Source organism: Misgurnus anguillicaudatus, chromosome 4, assembly GCF_027580225.2.
Source record: "Misgurnus anguillicaudatus chromosome 4, ASM2758022v2, whole genome shotgun sequence".
NCBI classification, from domain to species: Eukaryota; Metazoa; Chordata; class Actinopteri; order Cypriniformes; family Cobitidae; genus Misgurnus; species Misgurnus anguillicaudatus.
In genome coordinates this window covers 6,938,930-6,964,359 of record NC_073340.2, presented here as the reverse complement: position 1 = coordinate 6,964,359, position 25,430 = coordinate 6,938,930, and the positions used below count along the sequence as shown (strand labels likewise).

Sequence of the window (25,430 nt, the reverse complement as noted above, 5' to 3'; positions counted from 1 at the left end):
CTACGGGATGTTTATTAAAGATGCTTAAACATCTTAATTTAATTTAAATGCCTACACTGTAAAAAAAATGCTGTAATTATGCAGCTGGTTGCCAGTAACTTACTGTAGAAAAAAAGTCTGAAGATGTTTCATGTTCATTTAACTTTGAGCAAACTGTTGCCAGTAAATAATATTAATGTAAAATCTACAGTAAGTTACTGGCAGCTAGTTGCCAGTAATACACAGTAATACTGTAATTTCTAAAGACATGTTTTACAGTAGTTGTGTTTTAAGCTAAGCCTTGTCTATGAAATCAAGCTTTTATGTGGCTTAACGCATTAATTAAAATATTAAATTCTGTATACACTTTATTATTAAAACATACTATGCAAGAGCAAGCAGATTAGCCAATGCATTAAAATTACAGTTTGCTTAAAGATGCAGTGTGTAAATTTTAGCGGCCCCTAGTGGTGAGGTTGCAAATTCCAACCAACAGCTCAGTTCACAGCTCACCCCTTGCTTTTGAAACGCATAGAGAAGCTACAGTAGCCGACACTGGACAAACATGTCATTGTTGGAGACATCTTAATAGAAAGGTTTATCCATTAAGGGCTTCTGTAGAAACATGGCGGCACAAAATGGTGTCTTCCATGTAAGGGGACCCTCGGTATGTAGATAAAAACATCTCATTATAAGGTAATAAAAACAAAACAGTTCATTATGAAAGGTCTTTATACACCACTGATAATATAGTTTTGTATATTACTTAGCATTTCTGTCAAGAGATCCTTCTAAAAATTACACACTGCACCTTTAAAGTATAACATTTTATTAATTAGGTGCATACTCAATTTTATCTTGCCATATCCATATACGGTTTCTGTGGGAGAAAAATGCTTAACATTTAATTTAACGCATTGCTTTTATATTTTAGGCACGTCTGCTTGCCCTTACATGATTTAATAAATTTTTTTTAATTCAGCTGTTAAAAAAGTTAGTTCTTATTTAAGTTATCGCAAACACTTGATTGCAGTTGTTGCTGCTAAGGGTGGCCCAATAATATTCATTAAAAGCTGTTATGCTTTACTAAACTACATGTTTATAATTGCTGTTAACTATATGATATGACCTGTAGAGATATACCTATAGGCCTGTATACCAGCTGATATATGTGGTCTTAATTTTAAATTGAGCTAAATCAAGTAAAATTATTTTAAATAAAGTCATTTTAGCATGCCCAAATAAACGTTAATCAAATAAAACATTGAGAAAACCTAAATAACTTTGGAAAACCACTAGCGACTGTGGCTGGTGAACAAAAAAGTTAATGTCAAGCCCTGTATATAATATAATTACTATTTCACTGTGCACCTGATCATCATGTTTTCTTTGTTTGTTTTTTTTCAATAACAACTGACTAGATGTACATTATCTTTTACTTATGTTTTCATATTTGCTCCAACACTCACTGACCCCTCAAAATAGTTATGTGTGCTGTAATGTTATGAATGAAAGTGCTAAATTAATCCCACATTAATTTGAATTTCACATCTTTCGTTTTGTCTTTGTATACAGCATTAAATCGCTGCTCAAGGGCCTCAGTGAAATTATTCTTCAGTCACCAGCAACTCCCGATAAAGACAAAACCTAGAAAACTTTAATGAATTTTAATGGTTACAGCAAAATCATATTCACTTAAAACAATACTTCAAATAGGATTTTAAGCCAAAAATATGGGATGTGTTACTGTCATAGTCTGGAATTAATCATTTAATTATTGTTTCATCATCATCATCTGTTCCTCATTTGTTTAACTATTGCTCCACATGTTCTTTGTTATCATCCATGTGTATTTAAGCGTTCTCCCTTTGTCGGATCTCGTGTTGTATACATCTTTGTTACATGTGAGTTTTTCCCCCGGCTGCCAGTTAGTTGTTGTATTATTATATTAAAGTTTATCATTTATCCTAATCTCCATCATTCTTCCCCGGTCACATAACATGACAGTTACAATCTATATTTCACCTTTCCTCAGAAATTCAGATTTCTTTTGGTCTATGAGATTTGGAGCCAGAGAATAGTTGGACATCTTGTTTTGCTTCATGTTCTTGAAGACACACTGGTTAACTATTTTCTCAATCACTTCTCCGCTTAGAGACTTTCCAAGAAACCGATTTTCTCCACAGATGCCTTCAGATCCTGTTAAAGGTTTTATTATCTGAGGTTAGAAAACAGTAAGTATTCTTCAAATTACTGCACGAAAAGAGAGAAACCAAAAAGCGAGAGTACAAACAATGACCATGTCCATGTAGTTTCTGGAGTACTTACAGCTATCATCTCTTCATAAAAATGTGCAGCATGGGTTCCTTAGCATTCAGCCATCCTTTCAAATGTTCGACCCAGAAACCAAACATGACTGGAAAAAATAATGTCTTAATATCAAAGTGTCAAAATAGTATTTTGTTTTTTTTAAGTAAAGGGGAATAGGCCTAAATGATCATTGGAAAACCTTAAATGCATGCACAGTAGTGTTGCAAAAATGTCAACTGAATCTAATGTTTCAATAGCAAAGTAAAGTAAAAATTCAACTAAACTGTTGCTAGTGAAAAAATTCAGTTTTACTAGTGAAAATATAACTTAAGTCATTGTTTTTGTTTTATTAAAGATTTTCATATGTATCTGTTCACTTAATTAAACTTAATAACTGGCTTTCCTGCCTTTATTCCGTTAGGCGAGATGGTGACCTTTTGTTCATGATTTAATCAAAGCTTGAGTCAAGAGTAAATCTTAGGGCAAAGGTGTAAACCTTTCTTTATCTTTATGATAAAGAAGTGGTCTCAGTGAGGCTATCATGGAGGTCTGGGATGCATTTACAGCTGACATTTCACAAGAATTTTTTAAGATGTCAAATTAATCTTTGGTATCCCCAGAGTAGCCACAGATGTGTGACTACCTTTCCTACCTATTGTACTGCAAAGCCTTTGTAGCCATGTCCCTATATTTACATAATAAACAAATAATGCATAATGAAAATGATGTTGTTGTAATTTCAGATAATAGATTTTTTTCTATAGAAATCATTGCACGGGTAGTTTATAGGTTTTATGCAGCTTTCACATAGGACGCCGTATGCGCTGCGCTCGCCGCTGATTGTCTTGTTTTTGTATATTATTCAGATTCATATAGCCATAAATATGATACATTTACATATGTCATAGAAAATGAAACCATGCAAAACTCGTTTTTTAGTCATCTCCACTGTTATTTTTATAATCAAAAGCAGCTAACATTAAAAAAACAAATACTACAACTATATAATGTACATAAGACAAACTTACTGAAAAACTTTTGTCGGAGCGCAGCATAAACTGTTCCGGCATCTCTCTGTGACCGCAACGCATCTTTATACAGTCTGGTCTTTTTGCACCTCGATCGTGCAATCACCTTCTCCAAAAACACTCCGAACACAAAAAGATCATCTGCAGTCGACGATCCACAATGGAGATGTTTATAATCTAACCTCTGGAGAAAACGGATCGCTTACCAGCGACTTAAAGGGACACTTCACCCATTTGCATTAAGTTTTGTATAGCTAGAACCCCAGTCATGTTTTTGACTGGTCGTGCATCATTTCCTCAGTTGCCACTGAGACAGGAGAAATACAGATTTCAGTGTTGCACTTCCTTCTTTCAATGATGTAAAAATCATAATTTTGCATCATTGAAAGCAGGAAGTCCAATTTCTTTGTTGAGGGGGTGAGACTACAAACACCCCTTTTCTCGGTCAAACAGGCACCAAATTCGAATTTCCACTTCCAACACTTCCAATAAAGATTAATACGGGTGAAATGCTCCTTTAAGTGAGCTAATGTTATTAGCAACAGCGTGCTATGTAACTTGTTGCGTTTGGGCATGCATGCGTCATCTTGAACTGCACAGATTTGAAGTTGTAAAGTGAATCCTTGTAATTGTTTCATGATTGGTTACTACCCCTGCCTATCAAAACTTTGCTGGCTATGCATTGGCTGGTTTTGTTTTGGCATAATCCAGTCAAAAGCCTATGGTGCGCTGAATGACACCTCGCTAATCCAATGTGCGCTTCCAGGACATTTTAAGTTGTCAAACCTTATCTGATTGGACAAAACAGAAAAATTGGGCGGGATATTCATTGGAACAGTCTAAGGAAGCAGGAAGAGATGGATTTTGACAAGAGTTGGGATTTCCTATTAAAATATTTAGGAGCAACAAGATTAATTAATAGATCCTGAAGATTAAAAACAATTAAAAGAATGATGATGATGTGTATTTATAGTTTTTCCCTGCTTTTTTTCTTTCCTTTTCTTTAACAGTTAATGTTAGTATAGATCTTTAGTCCACACTCCAGATCAGTGGGTGGTGGTAAATGCACCCGAAAGTTGTTTGCCAACCACCAATAAAAACAAAAGAAGAAGATAAAAATCGATATTTAGAAAATAAACATGATCGATCATACATAACAGACGCGAATGTAAACAAAGGAGGATATTGCATGATTTTTCACTATTTTTCGTTGTTTTGGATTAAAACGTGGGATGCCATTTGAAGAGTGGACCCTTGCGTTGCAAAGTAAGCTGAAGTTTTTTGGATTCGTCAGAAATGATCAGAACCATATGGAAAGAAATGTGAGTACCGATATCCCTATTTATATGCGGTCGTCTGCATTTCATTTAACCCTTTTCACTCCAGTGTATTGATTGCAAAAACAAGCTCAGAACATGAATCTTGAGTGTTTAAGCTTTCAAATAATGCAAAGTTTATGATTGTTGATTGAATGTTTGATGTTAAACAAAGTACAGAAACACATAGACACGCCTCCAGGGCCCGCCGCCCGGCCAGTACGAGTTTGTTAGTGAATGTTTTCTTCGCCATCACACTGCGTTCAATCCAACACAACTGTCAACAACTTCTTCTTCTTTAGTTTTTAATTGGCAGTTGACTCTACTAGGTGTATTACCGCAACAGCTGGACTGGAGGGTGGAACAGGAATCGCAGTTTTACTATAAATTAGATTATTTTTAGAAGCCCTGTAACCCTTAAAAAGGAAAACAAAAAAACAAATTTTTACAGTTTTTTTTCTGTAAAATGTTTCTCAATTCAAAAACAACTTCATTTGCCTCTACCTGAGCTTTAAAGGCATAGTGCACAATGTTTGAAAGTAGGGCTGTCACTTTTGTGAAAAAATCATTTTCGATTTTTAATATATAAGTGTTCATTGAATCGATTGTAAAATCGATTTTCCATGTCTAAAAAAGACGTTTCCATTTAACGCCAAATAACAGACAAATGTAAAGAGAGCGCCTGAAACGCACAAGTCAGCAATATTTCTTATTCATTGTCATTAAGTTTCGTGCAGAATAAAAAACAGCAACAGTAGTGCAACATTCTCTAAAAAAATATGCAGAGTGGACTGCTGCCATAAATGAAAAACATTACTGCAGGTTCAACCGGCTGCTTTTATGATTTAGGCAATACAAAAATGATTTTAAATAATGATTCGATCCATTTCAAACAACTGTTCAAAAATGAAACTTTAAATAGACTTACTTGAAGTTGAGAACATGCTGTGTATTTTTTTATTAAACGTAACCGACACTTAGGCGGCACTAGGCAGGCATAATGAAATGCGCAAAAAGACTAGGGCCATTACAAATTATTGGTGAGGAAAACAAGTCGATCAACATTTTAGGGGTCAAGAGCAGAGCGCTTTTCATTCACTATATGTCCATCTGTTGAGAAGACGCACTCCGACCGCACTGATGTCCCAGGGAAACTCGGGTACTTCGTTGCCAGCTGCGTATTTCGTACTGCCAATCTTCCATCTCAAAAGCGGGTCGCTGTCAGCTCGCAAGGGTGGCTCCTTGTCATAACTCATCATCTCCTGTAAGGTCACAATTTCGACGCTGTCTCATGTTGCACAGGTTTATTGACGTTGTCCTCCATTTTCTTTGCAAAACACTAGATGCAGCGATTGAAAGCGTGAAAATAGGTGGGTAAAATTGCTGGGTATTTTCTGTTTAGCTTTCGCACACCTACTGCACTTTCGGAATTCTTTATTTTCTTTTTCTGCTTGTTTGTGAGTTTTGTTACATCTATATTTTTAACTGTTTAATTCTTTTTAAATTAATAGTGTACATATTTGGTTAAAATCGATTGCCTATTTTCGTTTTCGAAACGTTTTTTGGTTGGTCCGATCGATTGTGCAATCGATTTTCGAACGAAAAGTGACAGCCCTATTTGAAAGCCAGTGTTGATATTTGAAATCACCTAAACAATCACGCCCCTACCCCAATAGAATCTGGACCTTTTTTTGATAGACCCGCCCCACACATACGCAACCCAGGCAACAATGTTGGTTAGAATACACGCCCCTTACTGGTGATTGGCTACAAGTGTGTTTTGGTAGTCGGCCTGACTTTTCCAAAGTGTTTTTCAGAAATTCCACTTTTTTCCACCGAAATTGCCACTTCCTCATGTCTGGATCTTTTAGTGCTTACACTTAGTCTATGTTATTCCTCACATTATGCTCCTTTCTCCCAGATATACTGTCATTTCTCATAAGTTCTTGCTTTATACTTTTAACCTCTGCCTTGCTGAGTTTAATCTCCACCTCCACACAATCATTATCTGCAGCAGCATATTTACTCATTCCCCTCCACCCCCTTGTGCGCTGAAACCCACAAGAAAGAACACTTAAAACCTGCCTTTTGCATTCCACTAGCCAGTTGTAAAATTTCAGATACTATAACTGCTTGTCTGTTACACTCCCAGCTATCTACCTATAATAGGGTAAACCATAGCCATAAGTTCTCCTGTGTAAACTGCCAAGCCATCTGTTAGCCTTTTTGCTATAGCCAAACCCAGTTCTGGTACCACATGTGCCACCCCCACCCTACTATCAGTTCTTTTGGATGCATCTGTGAACATAGTCATACTCTGACTATACTTTTCTGCAATATAACTGTTCACTCTCCATTTGTCTATCTCCTCTTCCTGGTTTTCCTCAAGCAGTCCTAAATCCACTTTAAGTTCTTCATCTGTCCAAGTGGGGACTACAGGTAGCACCACTGTAGGACTTATTTTCAGTGAACTTAATCTCATCTTCACTACCTTGTGGTTTTTTTGTCCATCCAAAGCACACTTGTGAACTTCAGGTGGATGCATGTGATATTGTGTGCGAGGGTGGATCTGTGGCATGTGCAGGAACTGTGATCAAAGAACTTATATTGACAAGAAGTGAAAACCAATAGAACGTACCACTGCAACACCAGCGCCCAGCAATATATAGGCTCCATACATATACACACATATCAGAATTGCTAGAAATGGATTATGTAATCTAAATAATCTCTGTCCAAAAGTGGCAATTAACAGACATAGCAATGCATCATGTTCTATAAGATTATCATGTTAAAATGGAATTACTCAATAAAGCAAGAAAAAAACTACCTCAAATGTGTATCTATTTAAAACATCAAAATCATCACACGCAAAAAGTCGCTAGAGCAATAGACGGTTTCATCGGACGCACGTGATACACGTCTGGATCCGAACCTTACTTCCGGTTTCGTTTTTTTAATGGTCTGACTAGTTGCTAAACTGATCTCTTGAACAAATGCCTCGTCGAAAATAACAATAAAGTTGTATCCGCGTGGACTCGCATTAAGGGTCCCTAAAGTCAACAGGTGTGTTCGACTTCATGCGGCGCTGCGCAGACCGATCGGTGGCTGACTTGAAGCAGTGCATTCCGGTTAGTACTTTTGTCCAACTTCAGCTGGCGCTGCAGGCACGTGACTGCGTCATATGGTTTTTAAGTACCGCGAGAGCGGTTCGAGATCAGCCGCCTGAGTAAGCCAGCGCAGTTCGCGAAGAGGAGCTGCACGGGCTGTAATGACGACACAGCTGTTTCACCATTGGTCGGATTCACCACATGACAACAATCACGTGTGTTTCGTGCTTATTTTCACGCCCTCAGTTCCACAAATGCTCACAAATCTGTATTTTTATAACAGTTAAAGCTATTTTCATGTAGTCGTGATGTTATATTGTTTCATCTTCATCAAAATAAAATGGATAAAAAACATAGACCCAACTACATTGGTATTTAAATAATTAATGCTTATTTTGAACTTTATTCTTGTAAAAACAGATGCTGTAAGCCTCTTCAGTTCCACTCGTGCTCATACACGGACATTCAAAACAGTATAATTCACTTTTTATGTAGTTTACATCTTACAAATCATGTTTAATGAAATTAAGCAAGCACACGGCACGTGCATGACGTAAATGCAGCAAGCTACGGGAACCACAGCGCGTCCGACTTCACGTCTCCGTTTTCAGCTCCTCCCCGCCTGCACGCGGCTAATCTCGCCAATCGGTTACATTCAGCCACAGCCGATGTCGAACACACCTAACAACTACCTGAAAGTACCAAAACCACCTTTTGGAAACTTTTATTGGAAGTGTAAATACTTTTTTATTTAGAGCAGAGTCCCATTAGTTTGAATGGAGAGGGCGGGGTTATGACTTGTACTGCAGCCAGCCACCAGGGGGCGATCACAGAGCCAGAGGTAGTGATGGTCGCTTTCGAAGCACTGCTTCATGAGGCTTCGAAACATTTACGAATCTTTTGTTTCGAATCAGTGGTTCGGAGCTTGTTTCAAACTGGCCCAAGTCACGTGATTTTAGCAAACGAGGCTTCATTACGTCATAACTGTTTCGAAACGTTTCGAAAATCCGATGGTTCACCAGTAGGGGGAGTTGATCACATGACCAGTGTCTAATAAGTTTAGGTGAACTCGGGTCAGTTTTATTAGGAAAGTTCATAAAACATTTATACTTCTGACTGATAACACTGCCATGTTGTCTACTTTTTGTTTATAGACATATTTAATGACAAAAATGTGCATAATTAAAAGGGTAGTTAGTTTTATTCATTTGTTTGCCCTAAATAAAACTAAAAACACATAATACACTTTTAACTATGTCTTAATTAAGTTAATTACTTTTTTTTAACATATTTTAATAAAAATCTTGCTATTATTTTGTAAAAAAAAGTGTAAAATGTTTCGACACATCTGCTTTTACACTATTTTGACCAGCAGGGGTCGCCAGCGTGTGTGGGTTTCGAACTGCTTCGAAAAACTGAATCAATTTTCGAAGCAATTGGTTCAATTGATTCGAAGCTTCGAAAAGCTTCGTTTCTCCCATCACTAGCCAGAGGCTTCACTTTTCAAGGCTTATGAGCAGTGTTAGGAAAGTTCACTTTCTACATGAACTAGTTCAGTTCACAGTTCACAAATTTAAAAATGAACTAGTTCAGTTCATAGCTCATATTTCCAAATTTTGAACTAGTTCACAGTTCCAAAAATGAACTAATTTATTTATAGTTCTTTTTCCCCATATTATTTAAAAAAAATATATTGCCATATAGCCCATATAGAACCACAGACAGGAATGATTTTATCAGTTTTAACACTGAAGCTAAATGCATCAGATTTCATATTCATATCCAACTTTAAATCTTTATCCAACCAGGGTTTACGAGCATTGACTGTCTTTTAATTTTTGTATTTGCTTGCACATACCTTGAAAGGCTAGCCGGGTGCTTCAAGGGGGTTTTCCGGGCGAGAAGCGCTGCGAGGCGTTGAGTGTATGACAACTCAGGTATTGCACACCGCACGTGCACGTTAAATAGCGTGAGCTTGTCTATTTCAAGATCCAGAATATGTGTAAGCAGCCTTTGTTAATCGTTAACGATTTAGGACAAATATGATGTTATGTTATCTAATGTTAAACTATGCGAGTGGCGCAGCAGGGATTTGGATAGCAGCGTCCAGTCAGTGTTGTTTTGATGACGCATGCAGCCTGGTGGCAGTGTTGCCAGATTGGGTGTTTTTTTCCGCTACACATTAAGGCCTGTTTACAGTGTGTTTTAGACGGGTTTTCGCCTGGAAGACTCTATAGAAATCTGGCACCCTACTGAATGACGTTAAAGTGAGAGAACGTGCCGTTCACAAGCCCCAGAATGAACGAGTTCACCTTGCGTTCATCAGGCAGTAATACAGTACGTTCAGTTCACGTTCGCCCAAAATATGAAGTAGTTCAACACTGCTTATGAGGCACACCCGGACAGGACCTATAAGGTTGCTTAGTTGGCAAGGAACACAGTCACTGAGTTGGCAACACTGCTTCAGCCAATCCCCTTTTTTTAAGCAAGTAAGCCCCGCCCACTTATTAACATTGAATTTGCATACAAGTTGAAAATAAAAATGAACACGAAAATTAAAACGAAAATGAAAAAGAAAAACAGAACATAAAATTAAAACTGAACTTTACATTTTAATTTTGTCCCTATTATTGCTTGGGCATGAATAAAAAGCCTTTTAAAAAATGTATTTACAGATTCCTTTTCAAGCTTGCCTTTTAATTTTAATATTGTCAGTCTTGTCTCAAGGTTATATTGAAAATGAACTGTCAAATAATCAATTTAATTTAATTTTTCAATTTGGCCGGAATGATGCTTCATCACGTTAAAAATGAAAATGAAATAATTTAATATAATGTTTTAATTTTTATTTTAGCATTTCATTTTCAAATTTGGGACATATTTTGCGATTTTATTTTTTATTTTATAATTTAATTAATTATTTTATAATTTAATTAATTAATTTTAAAAAGTCCAAAACACCTTCCTTAGGTTTCCTCTATGGCCAGCTTAAGGGTGCGGCGCCCCAGCGCCCCCTAGTGACCAGCCACTACTGGGTGTAAGGGGAAATCCCCTATATGGGGAGGCGGCAGACCGTCTCCATGGAAACGGAGTTGTACACTGACGTCATGGCTATATAAACCGAAGACTCTCGGCGAGCGCTCATTCCTTTGGTTGATCTGAACGACACAGGACGGATTAATTAGCGGTTGCTCTTGAAAGGTTGGATGCGTTGGCTGACGGAACCGGAAGTTGGACGGCGTTTTGGCGGACTGGTGACGAGCAAACGTATTGTTTGTTTTGGCGGAAAATTTGAAAGAAAGGAAGGAAAATGGAAGAGGATTCAGACGGGTTAGATATGGATGGAAGTGTATTGTCGTGGGATACATTTCAAAGGGATAATATTCCAAAGCGGAAAAATTCAGGATCTGCAAAAGAAATGGAAGATAGCGAGGATATGGTGTTAGCAGTACAAACCGTGAGTAAAAAGAAGAAGAAAAAGAAAAAGGTGTCACAGAATAGTAGTGGAGAAGGTAATTTGTCAAATGAAGAAATAAATAGAGATATGTATAAAGTAATGGTGACCTTTGAGAAATCATTAGGAAAGCATATGCACCCTATTGGGTTATCTAAGGCAATAAACAAAGAAGTTGGTGTTGTAAGTATGGCTCAATGTTTAGGGCAGGGAAGAGTGCTGATTATTGTTAAAGATGTTGCCCAACGAAATAGGCTGTTAAAACTTAAGGATCTAAATGGGGAGAAGATATCAGCCCGAGAGATTGGTATTAACAGTAATGTAAAAGGTGTCATAGTAGGAATTCCTTTGGATATTACTATGGAAGAAATTAAAGAAAACGTGAGAGGGGGAAAGGTGATAAATGCAAGAAGATTGTTTCAAAATAAAGAGGGACAGAGACAAGAAAGTCTGTCTATTTTACTGACATTTGAAGGAAAAATTCCAGAAAAGGTCCAGTTGGGATATCTAAGTTATACAGTAAGGGAGTTTATTCCAAAACCGCTAAGATGTTTCAAATGCCAACGTATAGGTCATGTGGCTGCAGTATGTCGAGGTAAAGTGAGATGTTCAAGGTGTGGGGATGAACATGAATATGAAAAATGCCCAGAAAATGCAGTGATTAAATGTTGTAATTGTGGAGGCCCTCATAGTGCAGCGTATGGGGGATGTAAAGTGCAGATGGAAGCAAGAGAAGTTCAAAAGTATAAAGTAGGAAACAAAGTAAGCTATGCAGAAGCTTTAAAAGCATGCAGACATAGAGTTATCAAGCAGAAAGAAATGAGGGCCAGAAACAGTCAAGAAGACAGTGAATTGATAAATAAACAAGATTTAGATCATTTGAATAAGAATGGTGAAAAAGAGGAGAGAAGTAATGGAAGTCATCAATGCCGTCTAAGGGAAGACTCATTAATAATGACAAATGAAAATTTTCTGGCTTTTATAATCAAGGTTATCAATGTTACTGCAATGATGTCGAGCAGATCAGCTAAGATGAAAGTAGTCTTGGAGGCAGCAGCAGAATTCTTGGGGATATCAGGAATAACAGTTCAGAGGATTCATGGAATGTTTGCTCGGTCATCATCTCAGGAGGCTTCTCAGTTGTCTAATTAGTCTGATGGTAATAAGTGTTTTGCAATGGAATGCAAGAAGTATTATAGCAAATGGACAAGAATTTAAGAAATTTATTACAGAGTTAAATCATAGACCAAGTATAATATGTGTGCAAGAAACATGGCTTAAAACAAATTTGCAATTTAAGTTATTTGGGTATAATTCCGTTCGGAAGGACAGGGAAGATTCACAAGGTGGAGGGGTAGCAACATTTATTCAAGAAGAGATACCATATAGAGTTATTAATGATATTAAAGAGCTGGAATGTGTAGGTATAGAGGTATATTATCAAGGGGGATCAATTGAGATCTTTAATTTTTATAATCCATGTAACAAAATCTCATTAGAGGCACTTAATAAGGTTGGTGGGAATATTGGAAAAATGGAAATGTGGTGTGGAGACTTCAACGCTCATAATTGGTTATGGGGTAGTGAAAGAATTGATTTAAATGGGGAAACAGTGGAGCAATTTATGGAGGATAGGTCGTTGGTCTGTTTAAATAATGGAGAAGGAACTAGGTATAACATAAATAAAAATAAGTTATCAAGTATAGATTTAACTATGATATCAAGTGTGATGGCAGAAAGGTGTGAATGGGGTGTGGTTAATGATACTAATATTGGAAGTGATCATTTTCCTATTTTGTGTAGTATTAATATCAACAGATTAAGAGTAGAATATAATTTGCAAGGGAAATGGTTGTATGAAAAGGCAGATTGGGATGCATTTAATAATTATTGTGAAATAAATTTAAAGGGAGTGAATGAAGAATCAGTAGAAACATTTTGTAATTCTTTATCAGGTTTGATTATAGAAGCAGCAAATGTAAATATTCCAAGAAGGAGAGGGGGAAAGACAATAAGGAATATACCATGGTGGACAGAGGAGTGTGGTGAAGTAATAAAGGTGAGGAATATTTTATTTAAGCAATTAAGGAAAAATATGAATATGAATAATCTTTTGGAATATAAGAGAGCTAGAGCAAATACAAGAAGAGTTATAAAGGCAGCTAAGAAAGAAGGATGGAGAAAGTTCTGTTCAACTATAGGGAAGGATACATCATTGGATAAAATATGGAATATGATAAGAAATATGAGCGGAAAAGGGAAAAATGGATTTAATATTCCAGTTTTAGTAGAAAAAAATGAAATTGCAGTATCAGATATGGACAAAGCAAATTTATTGGGGAAGACATTAGAAAAATTTCATAATTTGGAGCTTGATGAAAAGTATGAAGAAAGTAGAAGGAATATGCTGGAAAAAAATCAGGGTATTATGGAGAAGAAAAGCTGTAGTGATAGCTTTTTAGATATGGAATTTACAATGAAAGAGTTAAAATTATCTTTACAAAGTTGTGCTAATACTGCACCTGGTCAGGATAATTTAAGTTATGCAATGTTTAAACATTTATCAGAAGAAGTTTTAAATGTAATTCTTAAGCTATTTAATAAGATATGGGATGAAGGGATAATTCCAAGTTCATGGAAGCAGGCAATAGTAATGCCGATCGTGAAGCCAGGGAAAGATCCAAGTTCACCTGGAAGTTACCGTCCTATTGCTTTGACATCAAATTTATGTAAATTGATGGAAAAGATGATAGTCAAACGTTTGTCATATGATTTAGAAAAGAAAGGGAAATATAGTATATATCAGTGTGGGTTCAGGAGGGGAAGATCTACAATGGATGCCTTAATTAAAGTAAGTAATGACATAGAGAAAGCCATAAGTATGAAAGAATTTATGACAGTAGTATATTTTGATATAGAAAAAGCTTATGATACAGTATGGAGGGAAGGTTTGTTAATTAAAGCAGCTAAAATGGGAATAAATGGGAAAGTATACAATTGGTTATTGCAATTTTTATTTGAAAGAACTTTTAGAGTTCAAGTGGGAGCAAGTCGCTCATCTATATTTCATGCAGAAAATGGTATACCTCAAGGAAGTGTAATTAGTCCTTTGCTATTTAATGTTATGATTAATGATATTTTTGATAATGTAGGGATGGGTATAGGTTGTGCGTTATATGCAGATGATGGTGCAATATGGAAGAGGGGAAAGAATATATCACATGTGGTATCTAGTATTCAGAAGTCTATTAAAAAGGTTGAGGAATGGTCAATAAAATGGAGATTTAAAATGTCAATAAGTAAATCATGTTGTATGTTGTACACTAGGAAAAGGAAAATCTCAGAAAAATATGAGCTGAAACTATATGATAAAGAGTTAGTTCAGGTTAATACATTTAAGTATTTAGGAGTATGGTTTGATAGTAGATATAATTGGAAAAAGCATATAGATGAAATTGAGAAAAAGTGTAGGAAGACTTTAAATGCAATGAGGGCAATAGCTAGTAAAGAGTGGGGAGCAGAGAAAGTAGCATTGTTGTCTTTATATCAATCTTTAATTAGATCAGTGATAGATTATGGTTGCATGATTTATGGTGCGGCATCAAGGACGCTTTTAAATCGTCTGGACAAGATACAATATAGGGCACTCAGAATTTGTTTAGGAGCTGTAAAGTCAACTCCTATTAATGCTTTGTTGGTTGAAGCTAATGAAATACCTTTAGAATTGAGAAGAATTAAGTTATCTTTAATTTATTGGAAATATATTAAGAGTTTTGTGGGAAATCATATTGCTACGGATGTTTTAAGTAATTGCTGGGAATATGTTAATAATAAAGGGAAAGGATTTGGTTGGGATATGAACTCTGTTGCAGATAAATTCCAGATTGTGGAGATTGAAAGTAATTTGTCACCAGTATTAGGTAAGATTCCGACCTGGATTTTTCCAGAGGTAGGAATAGATTTGGAAATGTTAGAAGAAGTAAGAAATTGGGAGGAAGCAGGAATGGTGGCAGTTAACGTTAGAAAGCATTTATATCAAAAACATTATGAAAGTCTTCAAATTTTTATTGATGGGTCAAAAGATCCTACCTCAGGATTAACAGGAATAGGAATATATATTCCAATGTTTAATGTTAAAATTTCAAGAAGATTAACTGATGATCTATCAGTATATTCTGCAGAGATGTGCGCTATCATCATAGGATTATCATGGGTGGATGAGATAGGTCCTGATAGAGTAGTGATGTGTTCTGATTCAGTATCTGCATTAAGGTCAATGGATTCACAGGAATCAGTTCGAATAGATTTAGTAAATGAGATTTATATGCTTTTATATCAAGTGAGAAGGAAAGGAGGGATAGTTGGATTTTGTTGGGTTCCAGCACATAAAGGAGTTAAAGGAAATGAAGTTGCTGATAAGTTAGCAAAAAAGGCGTTGGAAAGAGATTCAATTGATGTGAATGTTCCACTAGGTAAAGGAGAAGTTAAGTCTATTATTAAGAAAAATATTAAAAGGAAATGGCAGGAAATATGGGATAATGACATGAAGGGTAGACATTTGTATAAAATTAGGAAATATGTAGAGACTAATAAAAACATAAGGGGAAGAAATAGGAAGGAAGAGGTTATGTTAACTAGATTAAGACTGGGTCATTCAGGATTAAATGATACATTAGCTTTAGTAGGAGTACATGAGAGTGGTTTATGTGAGTTTTGTAAGGAAAAAGAAACCGTAGAACATGTAATATGTCATTGTAGGAAATATACTCAGGAGAGAATAAAATTAATGGAGTATCTTAATAAAAATGGACAAAAGGATTTAGATTTGGGGTATATTTTAGGTGTGGAATTTAATAGAGATAGCTTAGGGTATAGGGTGCTAATGGAATTTATATATAGTATAGGATTAAATTATAGGATTTAAAATTGTTTAAGGGCAGTTTGATTTGACAGGGTTTTGTGTTTGGGCTGGTGGAGCTGGAGACGCACCGTCAGCTTATACCGGAATTCTGTTTTTTTTTTTTTTTTTTTTTTTTTTTTTTTTTTTTTTTTTTTTTTTTTTTTGCATAATGCATAATATGAAATGAGGAAATGGAAATACGAAACAGTAGGTGGCGGTATGTGCTTAGTTCACCAGTCCGCCAGAAAACGAAAGAAGAAGAAGAAGAAGCGGTTGCTCTTAACAAAGCGAAAAACTCAAAACTCTACAGATACATTGTTCGAGGACAGAAAGTTCATTCAGTTTATTCTGTTTATTCTGTTTAGACCGAGTTTTCACAGTGTGTCTACAATCCACTTGATCGTGTCTTCATCACCGTCTTCTACAGACTTTGGTGGAGGTGTTGAAAAGGTGGATTTCCCCCTCCCTATCACCACTGTCAGCATCTCGACTTCATCGTTGTTCGCCAGGTGCATCGATGTAGAAGAAGCTGGAAAAGTGGATTTACCCCCAACTACCTTTCCGGTGAACTACTACTGTCCGCTGTGGGCTTTTTAGGAGGACACGCCGATGTGGTAATTGTTCCGAACGCTGAAACGTCTGTTCAGTACCCTGGACCGTTATCCTTATCAGACGACATAAGCAGCGTTTGGTTACAAACAGAAGGAGAAGAGGAGAGTGTTGTAGCTGCTGAAAACAACATAGCAGGTGAGTCTGAAGTGGACGATGTAACTTTATGCATATTATATAGGCTACACCGTACAGGACATGTTTTATTAATAATAATGATAATGATAACGGTTGATAATAATCCAAAGATGTGGTACATGGATGTGTATTTAAAAGCTAATTGCAAAGCACATATTTTAAGGTGGAACGTTAGAGTTGCTGACAGGAGCAGCGCGCACGTCTTAAATTAGGTCTGCGGTGTTTCCTCTGGGATTTTTCCAGCTTTGGCGGCAGTACATAATCATTTTTAAAACGTAGAATATATACGTGTATTTTATAATTTTCATGCTGTCGTTGGCTTTTCCTTATACTTATACTTATATCCTATGGATTATCTATATTTGATTTAAAATGGATTTTCTAAAAATACGTTTGCAGCTCAGTTCGCATCTTTATTGTGTAACGTTACAAGTTGTGTGTAGCGGAAACACTTGTCTCGTCTGTGTGTAGATTTTTTTTCTTCCAAACGCTGTTGTTGACTTCTGAGATCGTCCAGTCTTCATTCATGCAGTTTTAAAAGTAAAAGTAAATGAATTTAAGCATGAATGACATAACGGGGTGGTTTCCCAGACAGGGATTAGACTAGTTCTAGACTAAAATAAATGTAAGAGCTGCCCAAACTGAAAACAACTTGCACTGACATATCTTAAAATACATCAGTGCCCTTTGTTTTGCCTCAAAATGCATACCAGTGATGATTTTAGTAAGGCATGTTTGTTAAAACTAGTAATATTTTCTATTTAAAGGCCTAGTCCTGGTTTAAGCTAATACTTGTCCGGGAAACCCCCCCAACATTGTTTAAACTAGAAATGTATATTGTTTATAATAAATACATATATTATATACACATGTAAATGTTTCTATACATTCATGAATGTGTGTATACAAGATAATTACACACAGCACACACACATATATTATGCCAAAAATCACTTTTATTGTGTATGCGATTAATCGCGATAAATCGTTTCCCAGCCATTAATAATGTGTTTAATGAGAAAGAAATCGAAAAAGAAGTCTCGCACAAAAATGAGAAATGCGTCACATCACTTAACTTCTGCGTTAGAAATAAGGTGGATAATTTTTTGTACAAGACATTGTTGATTCCAAAAGTACGATGTGCTTCCTTATACAACTTTTTATTTTACTCGGAAAATATCACATTCGTGTGAAAAAATGGATAAAAGCTAAGCCAAAAAAGAAATTAAACATTAGACAAAATCAAGAACAAAAAGCAAGAAAGACCTATGAAGCATTTTGTTACTTTAAATTGTTGTAACTTGCCAATGGCATGAACATTTTTATTTTACATTTTTATGTACGTTTATTTGTTTTCCACTTGTTGCGAGTTGTATATTTATGTATAAACATTTGTATAATTCTTGCATTTGTGTAATAAAAAAAAAAAAGGTAGCACTTGTTTTTAAGACACAGATTAATCTTTGCCAAGGTTGTAAGTGCAGCCAACAGCAGCACGTGTTGTTCATCTGTTTTGTAATGATTTTTACAATTTTACAAATGATTTTTGAACAATTTACTGCTGTCATAATAAGCCATTTATCGTTACAGCACTAATTTACCCATAATTTATTTTTACAGCAATGGATTTTGTTCTTCCAAATGGTGTGTTGTCTTCTGAGATTGTTCAGCATCCTGGACCCTCCTCAGAAGCCATAAACAGTGTTTGTTTTGAAGAAGAAGGAGGAGACGAGAACGCTGAAAACATCTCATCAGGTGAGATTGAAGTGGACTGTGTAACTTTAACGCACACGCACAGTAATTGTGTGGATTTTTAGGCACCTGCAAATGTGATGATAACCATTTAATGAAGGTCAATAAGGTTTTAAAGTAAAATTGGGTGATATTAAACCATTAAAGGGATAGTTCATAGAATAATTTTCTCATCCTCATGTTGTTCTAAACCTGTATAAATGTATTTTTTTCTGACCAACACAAAAGAAGATATTTTGAGAAATGATGGTAAGCGCACAGCTCATTACAGTAACCATTAACTTCCATTGTAGGAAAAACAATGATGAGCCCCATTCACTTCCATAATAGGAGAAAAGAATACTATAGAAGTGAATGGGGCTCATGAACGGTTTGGTTACACACATTTCTCAAAATATCTTTCTTCATGTTCATCAAAACAAAGACATTTAGACATGTTTGTAACAACAGCGAGAAAATGATGACAGAATTTTCATTTTTGGGTGAACTATCTCTTTAAATGATTCGCCCTTTGCAGGAGTTTAGATAAAGATATCTGCAATATAACGTGCTTTCATGCTAAACTCGTCTAGAGAGGATGAGAGAGAGCTTTTGAATGAACAATGAATCATTGTTTGTTTGTTTGTTTGTTTTTAGGGAAAAAAACAGCAAAATCCATTAAAAGAAGAATTGCAAAATTTTTCTGTACAATGGGGAAGAAGATCAAGAGCCCTTTTGTTCACTGCTTCGGTAGGAACAAAGTGGTATCTTTCGTACCCTCCCCAGAGCTGAATCCGGGGAAGGCCAGTGATGATCTGGTCAAATCAGAGATGAAGTCCAGTTCCGGGATGAAGGCTGATGATGATATTTCTCATCCCGTGGCAAAGGCAGACTATGATCTGCTGAATACTACAAAGCCTGAGGATGTATCGTCTGCCCCCCAGCATTTCACTGGTACTTCTTCCGTCAGTATTCCTCAGTTTGTCATCCCGAGGGCAGATACCAGTCTGCATATTGTGGATTTTAGCGAAGACGATTCAGTCGATACTGTGCTGAATGCTCGCACCAATCCTGCCAATCCCAAGCCAAAGAAGCCAACCTCATCTACTAGCGGTAAGTCTACTGTCATTGTTTACCTTCCTGCTGTTGTAGTTTATTTAAATCAATCAAAGTTTTTGTGTTTTTCATGATCTGTGCTTTTTGATTATGATATTGATACAGATGAGGTGCTTGGGGCGATTGGCTTTACCAGCAAGATGTACCCAAAAAGCCACGAATCTGATGACAAACGGGTAACAAACTCAAATTATCATTGATGTGTAAATTGTAGAGCAGGGGTCTCCAACGGATAAAACATTTTGGTAACCCTTCTGGAGGGCTACTTTTTGATATAGTTTACTTAAAACTTTTTTGTTTATTTTACTTGTTGATAAAGGGTTTCATTAATCCATGTGAACCCAAGGAGAAGACGGACACCATCCCTGGCAATCCCAAGCCAAAGAAGCCAACCTCATCTACTAGCGGTGAGTCTACTGTCATTGTTCCCTTTCATGCTGTTGTAGTTTATGTAAATCAATCAAAGTTTTTGTGTTTTTCATGATTTGTGCTTTTTGATTATAATATTGATACAGATGAGGTGCTTGGGGCGATTGGCTTTACCAGCAGGATGTACCCAAAAAGCCATGAATCTGATGGCAAACAGGTAACAAACTCAAATTATCATTGATGTGTAAATTCTAGAGCAGGGGTCTCCAACCTTTTGTGGCAAGGGCTACCACAATGGATAAAACATTGTGTTAGCCCTTCTGAAGGGCTACTTTTTGATATAGTTTACTCAAAACTTTTTTTTATTTTACTTGTTAATAAAGGGTTTCATTAATCCATGTGAACCCAAGGAGAAGACGGACACCATCTCTGCCAATCCCAAGCCAAAGAAGCTAACCTCATCTACTAGCGGTGAGTCTACTGTCATTGTTTACCTTCCTGCTGTTGTTGTTTATTTAAATCAAAGTTTTTGTGTTTTTCATGACCTGTGCTTTCTGATTATAATATTAATACAGATGAGGTGCTTGGGGCGATTGGCTTTACCAGCAAGGTGTACCAAGAAAGAGAAGACTCCAATGGCAAACAGGTAACAAACTCAAATTATCATTGATGTGTAAATTCTAGAGCAGGAGTCTCCAACCTTTTTGTAAGCAAGGGCTACCATAATGGATAAAACATCACAGACTATGTGCCCTTCAAGGGTGCATTGAAAATGCCCAGATTTTAGAATCTCAAAGCTTGAAAGTTATGTGTACAGTGTCGCAAGCATATTTTTCATGTTTTTTTTTTTTTTTGTATTTGCAGGTCGCCATAAAGCAAGTTTGGGAATGGAAACATAATCCTTACACTGATATTGTAAGTTATCAAAACAAGTCTGTGAAAAGATAATTTCTTTATGTAATATTATTTATTTATGCATAAATGTGTTATAAATATATATATTTAGTTGATGAAGTGCTTATCGCTTTAAGAATGGTTGAAATTTGTAGACAGATGATATCTATTTTATCTTAATTTTATCAGAAGGTTAACAACAATTCAAATGATGCCAATTTTAAGACTGGCACCATTCCCAAGACAAAGGGTTTTATTAATCCATATGAACCCAAGGAGAAGACGGACACCAACCCTGCCAATCCCAAGCCAAAGAAGCCAACCTCATCTACTAGCGGTGAGTCTACTGTCATTGTTCCCTTTCATGCTGTTGGAGTTCATTTAAATCAAAGTTTTTGTGTTTTTTCATGACCTGTGCTTTCTGATTATAATATTGATTCAGATGAGGTGGTTGGGGCGATTGGCTTTACCAGCAAGGTGTACCAAGAAAGAGAAGACTCCGATGGCAAACAGGTAACAAACTCAAATTTCTTTCAGCAAACAGTGTGCTCTTTACATAAAGATTTATGTTTACTCAAAACATTAACCGAGTTAACCGATTGTAGATTCTCAAAGCTTGAAAGTTATGTGGAGAGTGTCAGGTGAGAAATAAACTCGCAAGCATATTTTTCATGTTTCTTTCTGTATTTGCAGGTCAACATCAAGCAAGTTTCAAAATGGACCCGTAACCCTTGCATTAATATTGTAAGTTATCAAAACAAGTTTGTGAAAAACATTGTTTTATGTAATTATATTATTTATTTATTTATTTAAATATAGTGCTTATTGCTTTAAATAGAAATGTGTGGACATAATTGATATGTATTTTATCTTAATTTTATCAGAAGGCTGACAATAATCCAGGCAATGCCAAATTAAAGACTGGCACCATTCCCAAGGCAAAGGCTGGCACCGGTGTTGGCAATCCAGTTCGAAAACCTATTGCTATTCCCTGTGGTATCATGGTGAAGGCAGACCCCAAACCTGCCATCCCCAAAAAGACGGCTGTTTTTCATGAGCGTGATAAGAAGGTGAAGGCAGACCCCAAACTTGCCATCCCCAAAAAACCGGCTGTTTTTCATAATTGTGATAAGAAGGTGAAGGCAGACCCCAAACCTGCCATCCCCAAAAAGACGGCTGTTTTTCATAATCGTGATAAGAAGGTGAAGGCAGTAACCAAACCTGCCATTCCAAAGAAGACAGCTGATACCGAGGTGAAAGCAGATAGCGAGGAGATCAATGCGGCACACAGTGAGTCTACCGTTATGATTACTCTAAATTGGTGGATCTTAATCGTTTTGATGGCCTCTTATTTTCCACAGAAATATTTGACGGATCCCCTACTCACCATATAGAAATATACAGATATGTTTTAGCTTATTTCATTGCTTGTTTTAAATCCTTTCAAGTCATCTTATGGCCCCTTTGGAAGTCTTTTGGGCCTGTCCTTTAGAAACAACGCTGTAAGGATGGGTTGCAATAACAAACCCCTGATTTGCTCTAAACTCTGCTTAACTTTATTCTTGTTGGTCAACTCATAAACATGAAATGTGGCATTGTTGCTGTTTGAGTTCTTATTCTAAATCAAAGGTTCTAGCAACCGCATACATTTTCATGTTTTCTGTCTGTTTTTCAGGAACCTTGTGTCATGATTATTGTATTGATACAGATAATCCGCTTGGTAAAGGTAGCTTTGGCGCTGTGTTTCCGGGGACCAGTAAAGCCGATGGCAAACCGGTAGGGCACTCAAACTTATTTCAACAAACATTTTGCTCTGTACAGGTTTGATCAAAACATTTGTTAAATCAGTTAACAGATTGTAACTCAGTGGTTTTCTCTATTTGCAGGTTGCTATCAAGTTTGTGAAACGAAGGCAACCAAACCGTTACTTTATCATGGTAAGTTACAGTAGTTGTTTAAGTGCTTATTACTGTAATTAATATAACTGTAGGTTACATGAAGCACAGTTTAACAGACACTAAAATGCTATAAGCACCAAATAATATTAAGATGGAAAGGCTTTATTGTTTATGTTTACAAATATAAAACCAGTGGAAATTAAGCCTACTGTAGGTACAATACAAAAACAAAATGTTTTTGTCTAAAGAGCAACTTATTAACAACTAATGTTTTTCTTCAGCCTGGATCTGGAATGGTTCTCACAGAACTAGTAGTGTTGCACACATTAAAGGAGGATCCAAACCCTCATGTGATCAAACTTTATGACAGCTATGAGGATCCGGATTACTTCATACTCGTCATGGAGCGGCCTGATCCTTGCATGACCTTGAATGAGTTTATTAAACTTCAACGAGGTCTGCTGGAATCAACAGCACGCATCCTAATGCGTCAGGCAGTCATGGCTGTAAAACATTGCTTTAAGCATGAGACTTTTCATACTGACCTCCACGCTGGCAACTTCCTCGTGGATAAAAACAACATGCTGCTGAAGCTGATCGACTTTGGGTGCTGTGACCGATTAAGAGACACGGCCTATGCATATGAAGAGTATTTGGGTGAGTTTTTTTTTCATACCATAGTGTAGTGTGGCAATCTGCTTGTAGTGACTTATTGATCATGTGACTCTATCACACAACAACTGTCTTGCTTACAGGGGCACCGGCTTATCGGCCACCTGAGGTCCGCAACAGGGGCAGATACCACGCCATGTCAAGCAGTGTCTGGTCTCTGGGAACTCTGCTCTATTATATGGTTAATGTAAACTTGCCCTTTCCCAAATATGGGCCAGTAACTGAAGGCATGATAAACCACGAGAATGACTATTTAACAAAGCGTAAGTAAACGGCACAAACACAATAGGTCAGTTAAGTCTCTGATCAAATGCACAGTATCTGTGAAAGACAGTCAGTAAACATTATCCGAGCATATGCAGGACTCAGTGCAAGGATTATCCCCCTGCCAAATTGTTTTAATATTTTTGCTTTCACTGCTAAAACAAACATCCTGTAATATACCAGCAGAAAGATGTGATTCATTACTACTTAGCAGTTAGTTAAACTGCCCATATTTTATAAAACTATCATGAGCATTGACCGGTCAGTTTAAAGTTCTGAAAATAGGCTGGATAATATTTGAGCTATACTGAAGATGCATGTTGAGATATAGATTATATTAAACATACATTATATTATTAAAGAAATCTGTAACCTTAAGTTCATGTGATCAGAGACTTTATATAGTCTTTTAATTTAAAATGATGACAATAATGTTTCCACATGCCATAACAGTTTATATGAAGATTATTTTCTTTTCACTACTCACATATCTTAGAAACTTTACTTTAGTGATCAACATTAGTGCTCTTGATTAACCAGATTTATCCTAAAACATGCACAGAGATTCAGGATCTGATTGAGAAGTGCCTGTCCATTGATCCAGCTAAACGACCAACTCTAGACCAGATGTTAGAACATCCCTGGTTTAAAATGGGTGAAGAAGGAGGGATGGTAGGCCATTTAGTCCAACATTATTATGAAATATGAGGTATTGCAGTGGTTCCCCTGTCTGTATTTGGTATAATAACACCTGCTAAATCTGCTTCTTCTAGTCAGCCGAATTCCGTCAGATCATGGATGAACTCACCGACAAAGCCAGTTAGACCACCAAGAAAGCCAGTTAGACCATCAAGAAAGTCAGTAAGACCATTTAGGAAGTCAGACAGACAAATTATCATTGTGTAAATTCTAGAACAGGGGTCTCCAACCTTTTTGTGAGCAAGGGCTACCACAATGGATAAAACATTTTGGTAGCCCTTCTGGGGGGCTACTTTTTGATATAGTCTACTCGAAACCTTTTATTTTATTTTATTTTACTTGTTGAGATGTTTTAATTCAATTCAATTTTATTTATGTAGTGCTTTTCTCAATGGTTAATTGTTTCAAAGTAGCTCTTATATATATATATATATATAAATACTATCGGGGTATGTGAACGGGTATATGCTTTGTTTTGGACAAACTAACTATTGCGGGATAAGTACATTTACTGGAAATTTTATGTGAATGCTTTGTTAAAGAAGAATGTCTTAAGTTTAGATTTAAATTGATCGACTGGGTCTGATACTCGAACATTATTTGGTAAATCATTCCAGAGCTTAGGGACTAAGTAGGAAAAGGATCTACCACCTTTAGACATTTTTGATATTCTAGGGATAATTAAGTGGCCAGAATTTTGTGATCACAGTTTACGTGGTGGATTGTATTCTGATAGTAGTTCTTTAATATACAAGGGCGCTAGGCCATTTAAGGCTTTGTAGGTGATTAGTGATATTTTAAATTGTATCTGATATTTAACTGGTAGCCAGTGTAAAGATTCCAGAATTGGACTTATGTGGTCATACTTTTTAGATCGAGTAAGCACTCTTGCGACAGCGTTTTGAACCAGCTGTAACTTGTTTACCTGATTTGCGTGACATCC

The 25,430-nt window shown here is 36.4% G+C and overlaps 3 long non-coding RNA genes across 3 annotated transcripts; 2 read left to right on the top strand and 1 right to left on the bottom strand.

Annotated features, from left to right (window-relative positions):
- Positions 1–1,724: 1,724 nt before the first annotated feature.
- Positions 1,725–10,443, bottom strand: LOC129420538 (uncharacterized). Its single transcript, XR_012369200.1, has 3 exons — positions 9,602–10,443; positions 2,308–2,395; positions 1,725–2,178 (listed from the first exon to the last, which is right to left on the bottom strand). It is a non-coding gene; the product is annotated as an uncharacterized lncRNA (long non-coding RNA).
- A 529-nt stretch (positions 10,444–10,972) lies between these two features.
- Positions 10,973–16,247, top strand: LOC141363682 (uncharacterized). Its single transcript, XR_012369192.1, has 2 exons — positions 10,973–11,200; positions 13,153–16,247. It is a non-coding gene; the product is annotated as an uncharacterized lncRNA (long non-coding RNA).
- A 124-nt stretch (positions 16,248–16,371) lies between these two features.
- On the top strand, positions 16,372–18,603 carry LOC129421376 (uncharacterized). The gene is made up of 2 exons (XR_012369191.1): positions 16,372–16,844; positions 18,465–18,603. It is a non-coding gene; the product is annotated as an uncharacterized lncRNA (long non-coding RNA).
- Positions 18,604–25,430: the final 6,827 nt, after the last annotated feature.